Raw genomic sequence first — 10,227 nt, 5'->3', positions numbered from 1 at the left:
TCATTTGTATGATTTTTAATATCTACATATAGGTGATATCATGTGATATTTTGTCTTTCTCTGTCTGACTTACTTCACTTTGTATGATAATCTCGACGTCTTTTTCCACCTAAAAATTTACCTTGGTAATTATTCCACTGAAAGTGAAAGTGAAAGTTGCTCAGCCTGTCCGACTCTTTGTGACCCCATGGGCTATATAGTCCATGGAGTTCTCCAGGCCAGAATACTGGAGTGGGTAGCTTTTCTCTTCTCCAGGGGATCTTCCCAACCCAGGGATCAAAACCAGGTCTCCTGCATTGCAGGCAGATTCTTTACCAGCTGAGCCACAAGAGAAGCCCAAATCATTCCATTATGATTATCTAAATGTGTGTGTGTGTGTGTGTGTGTGTGTGTGTGTGTGTGTGTGTTTTCAGTCGTGTCTGACTCTTGTGACCTCATGGACTGTAGCCCATGAGGTTCCTCTGTCCATGGGATGTTCCAGGCAAGAATACTGGAGTGGGGTGCCATTTTCTTCTCCAGGATTTGACAGTCTTATATCAAACACTGAAAGATGAACTCCCCAGGTCAGTAGGTGCCCAATATACTATTGCAGAAGAGTGGAAAAATAACTCCAGAAAGAATGAACAGACAGAGCCAAAGCAAAAATAACATCCAGTTGTAAATGTGACTGGTAATGGAAGTAAAGTCTGATGCTATAAAGTACATCATGTGAAATGCCTGGTTGAATGAAGCACAAGCTGGAATCAAGATTGCTGGGAGAAATATCAATAACCTCAGATTTGCAGATAACACTCTCCTTATGGCAGAAAGCGAAGTAGAACTAAAGAGCCTCTTGATGAATGTGAAAGAGGAGAGTGAAAAAGTTGGCTTAAAACTCAACATTCAGAAAACTAAGGTCATGGCATCTGGTCCCATCACTTCATTACAAATAGATGGGGAAACATTGTCAGATTTTATTTTTTTAGGCTCCAAAATCACTGCAGATGGTGATTGCAGCCATGAAATTAAAAGATGCTTGTTCCTTGGAAGAAAAGTTATGACCAACCTAGACAGCAAATTAAAAAGCAGACACATTATTTTGCCAGCAAAAGTCCACCTAGTCAAAGCTATGGTTTTTCCAGTAGTCATATATGGATGTGAGAGTTGGACTATAAAGAAATCTGAGTGCTGAAGAATTGATGCTTTTGAACTGTGGTGTTGGAGAAGACTCTTGAGATTCCCTTGAACTGCAAGGAGATCCAACCAGTCCATCCTAAAGGAGATCAGTCCTGGGTGTTCATTGGAAGGACTGATGTTGAAGCTGAAACTCCAACACTTTGGCCACTTGATGTGAAGAACTAACTCTTTGGACAAGACCCTGATGCTGGGAAAGCTTGAAGGCAGGACGAGAAGAGGATGACAGAGGATGAGATGGCTGGATGGCATCACTGACACAATGGACATGAGTTTGAGCAAGTTCTGGGAGTCAGTGATGGACAGGGAAACCTGGTGTGCTGCAGTCTACGGGGTCACAAAGATTCAGACATGACTGAGCAACTGAACAAATATCAAACACTCAGAGTCCCAAAGGGAACAGAGGGCACATTCTGAGTAAGATAACAGCAGGAACTAGTTACAAAGGTTTAGTATCAGTACTACAACCTGGACTTATTGTAGTAGTCAGCTATTCACTTTTTAGGCATAAAGTGATGAAGGTAAATAGAGGATACTGGGACCTGGAGACACAGAGCTGCTTAGAGGATTAGTAACCTTCAGTCAGGGCTTCCCTGGTGACTCAGATGGTTAAGAATCTGCCTACAATGTGGGAAACTAGGGTTCAGTCCCTGGGTCAGGAAGATCCTCTAGAGAAGGTAATGGTTTTTCATGCCAGTATTCTTGCCTGGAGAATTCCATGGGCCAGAGGAGACTGGAGGGTTATGGGCCATGGGGTTGCAAAAAGTCAGACACAACTGATTGACTAACACACAACCTTCAATCAAGGAATACCATCAGCTCAAGATAACTTTACAGCCAAGATCCATTCCCTTCTGATTTTCAATTGGCACTTCCAATGGAAATATCCAAAAAGAAGTTATTGGATATGGGAGCCCATGTATGTGGGTCATAGCCTCTGGCTCCTAGAACAGAGTGTGATAGAAAACTCTGTGTTCACCACATCAACAGCTCAGAGTCATTTGCTGGAGGTTGTGTTAATTTGCTCACATGCAGTACAGCAAATTTTGTGGGATTACTACTTGGGAAAGTTTGTGATAATCTAGTTGTCAATCTGGCACTTTTCATCCAGTTTTGTTGGAAGCCAGACTGGTGGATTATCTGGTGTTAGGGTGAGGTCTTCCTATATTCTTTATTTTAGGGTGGCAGCAGCCACCGTTTTCACCACAAGGATGCAGTACAGCTTGTAATTTGCTTCTTGGGGAGAAGAGGCATTTTCAGAGGTTCCGCTTGGCTTTCACCACTATGGTACTTATACTATATTTCCAGGAGCCAATATGAGAATTTTGCCAACTATGAGTATATCAATTCAAATTATTTATTCAGTGACTTGGAAAATAACCAGCAGGCAAATTTGTGAAACTACTTGACCTGTTATGAGCTGGATCTGAGCCAGGACTCCGCTATCTTTCCTGCACATGTCCCTTCCCTTTCCCAGACTATGATGATGCGTTTGGTTCCTGATTCCTATGTCTAACAGCCCTGGAGCTGTTTGGGTGTTCATGTGTTCCCATAATATGAGCATCCAGCTAAATGACCAAATATCCCTTTAGGGAAAGTGAGGGGGAAACATTCCTGGATATAATTACACGAGCTTCCTTTTGAATAGCCGGCCTCTTTTTCAGTCAATAGCTTCCAAGTCTATGAATTGACTCCTGGAGAAGGAAATGGCAACCCAATCCAATATTCCTGCCTGAGAAATCCCATGGACAGAGGAGCCTGGCGGGCTACTGTCCGTGGGGTTACAAAAGAGTCAGACATACTTCACGAATGAGCACGCACTATGAAGTGACTCACACCAAGAAATTGGGAAAACTGTAATGCCCTCAGCCTCCATATCATCCATCCTTGATTTCTTTTTATTGTGTCTATTAAACAAGGTATCTTGACGGTCACTCTCTCCTTCCCTAAAAGGACGGTGCCATCGCCACAGCTCTCGAGGTCTGAGACCCCCCGATTGCCACCCAACCTGGTGCATGTTTAACACTCAGTTGGTTTCAGAAAAAAAGCAAAAACGCAAATAATTTGATTCTGCTCAAAACTGCTCCTGTGGCTTTGCAAACTAAACTACTATCTGGAAGTATGAGAGTGCTTGAGGGACAGATTTTCACCTTCTAGTGTTTTTAATCAAAGATGCTCACATATATGCCTAGCTAAAGTTCCTTTCAGACATTCTCATAAGGAATAAACCTTGATGTGGCATTAAATCTCTGGCATGAACTTAAGTGTACATAAATCTGTCCAAACATTTTCCGGGAATTCACTGGCTTGATTAGATGGTGAATTAAGTAAATTGACAGACTCCATCTTTTAAAATTAGTCGTAGAAGCTGAACCTAGGTCTAAGAAGAAAATGAACTGTCTTCCCCATCATGTGTTTCTGTTTTTTTTTCCCAGAGGGTTAAAAGAATAATACAAGTGAAAAAAGATCTCTCCTTAGAAAAAAATTTTCTCTTTAAACACAAAATGATAACAAATAACCATAAATGACACCACATAATTTTAAGCTGAGCTCCGAAGAACTGATACTTTTGAACTGTGGTGTTGGAAAAGACTCTTGAGAGTCCCTTGAACAGCAAGAAATCCAAACAGTCCATCCTAAAGGATATCAGTCCTGGGTGTTCATTGGAAGGACTGATGTTGAAGCTGAAACTCCAATACTTTGGCCACCTGATGTGAATAACTGACTCTTTGGAGAAACCCCTGATGCTGGGAAAGATTGAGGGCAGAAGGGTAAGGGGACAACAGAGGATAAGATGGCTGGATGGCATCACTGATTTGATGGATATGAGTTTGGGCAAGCTCTGGGAGTTGGTGATGGACAGGGAAGCCTGGTGTGCTGCTTTCCATGGGGTTGCAGAGTCAGACACGACTGATCAACTGAACTGAATTGAATTTTAAAGTGAATGTATCCCACAGTGGATATATCCTAATGGGAAAAGATCAGAAAGCATATTTCATTTGAGAAAAAACATAGCCTTCTAGGATGATTTCTGGATAATTGAAGTGTTTTTGTCACAGATTTGTAGTAAATAGTTCTCTTATCTTGAGCAAGTCTCTATTCATTTTGAGCCTCATTTGAGTAGGAAAGGGGCAAGATCATATATTTTATTTTTTGTTTCTTTGTGTTGCTGCTCACCAAATAGAGGCAAAGTGGCAGATCACACACATGGTTGGATGGGTACTAGAATTGAGAGAGAAACAAAAGTGAAACATAGATTTTATCTGGGCTACACTACTATCCAGTTATATGTGAAGTGCATAATTTAATTCATCTTGAAGCTTCTGTTTCATCACATGGAAAATGGAAATGATAATAAATATAGGGACAGAATATAATAATGTCCTTGGCATAGTTCCCTACTCATAGTAAGTGTTTTGTGAGGAGGAACAGCTCCTTAGGGCGACAGTCAGGAGTTCCAGCTCTATAGCCCAGCTTCCGGGTTCCTGTGCTGGCTCTTCTAATCACCATCTGTATGGCTGTAGGCAAAAGTGTAATGTCTATCTAACTCACTTTTCTTTTCTGCAAAATAGTGTTTTCATTGGGGTAATTACATAAAACATTAAGCATAGTCCCTGGAAACCAGTAACTATCAGTCGATGATAGTTGCCATTATCATTAACTCTGATTTGCTAGTGATCCTAAATCATTAGAAACTTAATGCTCTTAATGCTAGTCCTAATGCTAACGAGACATTAGCATTTATTGCACGATAGTAAGCAATCTTCTTGGCCATCCTGCTATATTTTAACCTATTCTAGGAAGCTAGCAATAGTTACTGATTAGATGATTTATTTGAAGCAAATGGCAGGAAGAAGACCAAATGCTGAACCACTTATGTAAAGACTGAGTGAAATAGATTCCCTCTCACCAGACTATGCTGCCCGTGCATAGGTAGCCCTGAGGTTATGTGCTCCCCGTGTTCTCAGCTCACAGAGCGTCCTCCTCACTGATACCCAGATGTTCATCTGTCTCCAGGCACTGTCTTCCTGGCCACAGCTTCTCTTTGAATAGGTTGCTTCCCATGTTTTTTTACTTTTGTTTTTGTCTTGGACCATAAAGAAGTCGGAGCACCAAAGATTTGATGTTTTTAAACTGTGGTGCTGGAGAAGACTCTTGAGAGTCCCTTGGACAGCAAGGGGATCAAACCAGTCAATCCTAAAGGAAATAAACCCTGAGTATTCATTGGGAAGACTGATGCTGAAGCTCCAATACTTGGGCCACCTGATGTGAAAAGCTGACTCATCAGAAAAAGACCCTGATGCTGAAAAAGATTGAAGGCAGGAGGAGAAGGGGATGATAGATTGAATGGCATTTTTGACTCATTAGACATTTGAGCAAGCTCTGGGAGATGGCGAAAGACAGGGAAGCCTGGCATGCTGCAGCCCATGGGGATCACAAAGAAGCAGACACAGCTTAGCAACAGAATAACAGCAACAAATCTTCAACTTGACAAAATGTCTTGGACCCTTGCTTAGAAACAGGTAAAGAATAAATGGGAGCAGGGTACAAAAGTGTCTCCCAGATGCTTTTCAGTACATTTCTTTTATTTGATATCCAACTCCACTTGCTTTTTCTTTTTAAGGATATCAGTTATGAGCATGAAGGGGTTTTCACTGGCTAATGTGTTTCTCTGAAAAATGTTTTTTAGTGAATTTATCCCACACAAGCTATTGCTGCTACTGTTGGATGGGGCACGTGACATTGGCCATGGCCTTCAGAAAAACTTGAAACCAAAATTTATTAAGTGATGGGGAGACTGCTGGATAGAATTGGGAGCACCCAGGCTTTAGATTCAGCTCTGCTTAATTCCTCATGAAGGTTTCTTTCTATCACATTATATCATCATTCCTTGACTTGGGTATTTTTTTGTCTTTTCTCTATTATATTGTCTTTTGTTTGTTTGTTTTTTGATATGCTAAATGGAAACAGGAAGGGTTGTATATGTAGTAAACAAAATTTCAGGGATAATAAAGATACGTGTAGATTGTTTCAGAAGAGTTAAAAGTGACACATAGCCGGCTGTAATTTTTCTCACCAGAAGCTTTATTACAAGATGAGGGCAAAAATGGAACCTTCAGAATCAACTGAAGCAAGTGTAAGTATCGCTTTGTTGTAGCAGCGCGGCTCCTTCAGGGCTAACAGGCAAGAGAAACTACCGGAAGGAAGGGTTGTGCCTTTGGTACCTGAGAGACCTGGGTACCTAAATCAGCTTGTTACTCAGAATATGTGTAACCTTCAGCAAATGTCTTAATCTTTTTAATATTCAGTTTCTAATATGTGAAATGGAGATGTTCATTAGCAATTTCTTAGTATTGTATTGAAGATTAAATTAACTGATGCTTAACACAATGCTTGGGCTTCCCAGGTGGCACTAGAGGTAAAGAACCCCCCTGCCAATGCAGGAGATGTAAGAGATGCAAATTTGATCCCTGGATCAGGAAGATGCCCTGGAGGAGGGCAGAGCAACCCGCTCCAGTATTCTTGTCTGGAGAATCCCATGGACAGAGGAGCCTGGCAGGCTCTGGTCCGTGGGGTCGCAAAGAGTTGGACACGACTGAAGCGACTTAACTAGCGCATGACACAAAGCTTGGCATACTGTGAGTGTTTGACATTGTAGTGTTACAAGAATTAAAATAAGGCTGTTTTGTTCACTGTGTTGTAGGTAAGAGTATAAAAACTAATTCAGTTTTCTTTTATTTCTATGAGACCATGAACATATTGAATCACAGAATCATGAATCTCATCAGTGAAGGAAACGCAAGAGATTACTTAGTTCAGTCTATACTTAAGGATAGAAGATATTATTTCCAGTTGGGATATGAAGCGACTGAGGCCTGAAACTAGTAAGATTTGGCTATATTGCTATAAGTATTAATAGGGAGACTTGATCCCAAGTCACCTGCCTTTTAATAGAGCGTTTCTTCCATTTCTTGATGTATTTTTTATAATGTTAAATGGACATTATTTTGCTGATGGGAAATGTTAGTGGCATGTAATGGTTACATTTTGCAAAGTTACTGAAACATGTTTTAAAAATAAATATAGAGTTTCTAATGTGCCATTCAGGTATCACATATTCCTAGTGTTGTTCTCCAAATCAAATAGTTCTGTCTCCCAAATTAGAGATGTGCTATTTGACCAGGCTATTTTAGATCCTTAATCCTTGTAGATTTCAGCTGTCCCCTCTTCCCTTTCTGAGTAGGAGCCCTCTAAATAGTTTCAAATATTGTTGGGCTGATTTTCTTCCTCTTGTTCAGGAAACTTAAAAGTATTATACAGTAACATGGTATCAAAGATCCATGGCTCTTATTAAATTGAGTTTAAAACCAAAGCTTTAGTTATAAAATATCTTAAAAGTTGGAATTTTATGTGAAGTAAGATTACTGATCCTTTTCCAGCTCAAATTCTAGTTAGAAAAACACCCTGTTTGTCCCTCTGTGTCATTTAGCTGACTCTGCATGCTTGATTGAAGAAAATGGCTTTGCAGGGTTGCAATGAACACTGAAGAGCCACGTGATGAAATTTCTAAATGCACTTTGAGATTTTTAAAATTGGGGAGGATCTTTCTCTGAAAGGAATTTTCCCTCACAAAGTGGTTATACTAGTGGTGATTATATAATATCTCTTCTACTGACAAGGGCCTTTTTGTGATGCTAGTACATTGCAAACTCTAAGGCTAAACTTGGACAATAATAGAGCTACTAGTTCAGTGAATAGCGACCTTTTGAGCATTATTATTGCTATTAAATTTTACTGTTTTGAATTGCTATTTATCATTTTTATGGCAGATCAATAGCACAAAATATTAAATATTTTCTTGGCATGAAACTATTCTGAAAAAGATTTTTTGATTTGTTCCTGAGTCATCATTAAAATCATTTTCTTCTACTTGCTGAAGAATAAATATATTGAATCACTTGCATTGTTTTATATTTGAAACAGCCTTTTTACATTGTGAAATCCTTTGATCACTTTCACTTTTGTGGGAAAGTTTCAGCATAATTAAGCATTTTTGTGATGATCATTATTTATGTAACTGGATTCTCTCATGTACTCTGTGCATATGCTTGGTTGGATGGTCTATGTTGTGTCTGTCCACTTACCTCCCATAAAGATGAAAACATTTACTCTGGTTAACCATGGTATTAAAAAATGGCATCTATCTCATTGCCAAGCCCTTCATCAATGAGTCACCAGAGTTCTACTGAAAATATTCTATAAATACAATTTTGATTTTGCCAGGAGAATGTGACTTTCTATGGCTAAAATAAAGCTATGACATAGAAAATGAAATTATCCTCTATATCTGCACTTTCTGATAAATAACTCACTGTCACTCAAAACACTCTGATTTTCCCTGCTCCTGATTCTTCCTTTGATATCTTTCAAGTAATTTTTCTCCTATTCTACCTCAAACTTCCATTTTTATTTGGGGGAAATTCTTCCATTGTGTGAAGTATTGTTGTAAGATATTACTGATAACAATACTACAGCACAGTGATACTGCTAGTAGCAGGGTATTTATTTTCAAAGATACATTATTTTACAAAGGGCTCAGAATTTTAGATCAATAGAACTAAAAATTTAATACAAATTAAAAGCAAAACTATAGCAACTTTTATAAAGCAATAAGAATACAAGTTACAAATAATACATATGCTAACCAGTATCTTTGTAATAACACTATATACAATTCAGTTCAGTTCAGTCACTCAGTCATGTCTGATTCTTTGCGACCCCATGAACCGCAGCATGCCAGGCCTCCCTGTCCATCAACAACTCCAGGAATTTACTCAAACTCATGTCCATTGAGTCGGTGATGCCATCCAACCATCTCATCCTCTGTCGTCCCCTGCTCCTCCTGCCCTCAATCTTTCCCAGCATCAGGGTCTTTTCAAGTGAGTCAGTTCTTTGCAACAGGTGGCCAAAGTATTGGAGTTTCAGCTTCAACATCAGTCCTTCCAATGAACACCCAGGACTGATCTCCTTTAGGATGGACTGTTTGGGTCTCCTTGCAGTCCAAGGGAATCTCAAGAGTCTTCTCCAACACCACAGTTCAAAAGCATCAATTCTTTGGTGCTTAGCTTTCTTCATAGTCCAACTCTCACATCCATACATGACCACTGGAAAAACCATAGCCTTGACCAGACAGACATTTGTTGGCAAAGTAATGTCTCTGCTTTTTAACATAATATCTAGGTTGGTCATGACTTTACTTCCAAGGAGTAAGTGTCTTTTAATTTCATGGCTGCAATCACCATCTGCAGTGATTTTTGGAACCCAAAAAAATAAAGTCTGCAAATAGATGTTTCCCCATCTATTTGCCATCAAGTGATGGGACCAGATGCCATGATCTTAGTTTTCTGAATGTTGTTTTAAGCCAAATTTATAACTCTCTAGAAAACTGTAAATAAATGAAAAGATTTTAAACCATGGCCACTAAAGGTCTCACTCTGCCAACAGTCAACATAGCAGTGATCCTCCCAGCAGAAAGTGTGGCCAGAGATAGGTTATGGCCTTGTCCCTGGAGCCCTCCTGGCCCCTGGTGCTGGGCCAACAAGTGAGCTGGAAGGGCCCCCGTGAACAGACCCGAGGGCTGTGCCCCTTGTAGCTGGAGCCCTCACCTCTGCCGCCCCCCTGGTTGGGCCCAGGGCTCTAAGCAGACGCAAACCTCTTCCCCCATCCTGACCTCTAAGATCTAATGGCAGCTGAGGTCTCCATGGGTCTCAGGCCATGGAGGCCTCAGCAACTGGAGTGTATAGACACTGCCGTTAAGATAACAGCTTCAACCAGCTTCAGTCTGTCTGTTCACATTTCAAAGCTTGGTGCAGCTTAGATCAGTTACCTACTTAGGAGGTGGGGGAGGTCAGGGTTAAGTTGCAAGGACATTTGCACATCATTACTTCAGGCCCACCTCTGTGGCTGGGACTATTTTCAAGGAAGGGCAATTGTTGTGGGTGGGAACTGAACCTAATTGGTGTGTGCTCCAAGATGCATTCCTGTTGATCCTAT

The sequence above is a fragment of the Muntiacus reevesi genome, chromosome 5, assembly GCF_963930625.1.
Source record: "Muntiacus reevesi chromosome 5, mMunRee1.1, whole genome shotgun sequence".
NCBI classification, from domain to species: Eukaryota; Metazoa; Chordata; class Mammalia; order Artiodactyla; family Cervidae; genus Muntiacus; species Muntiacus reevesi.
This window is presented reverse-complemented; position numbering follows the sequence as displayed.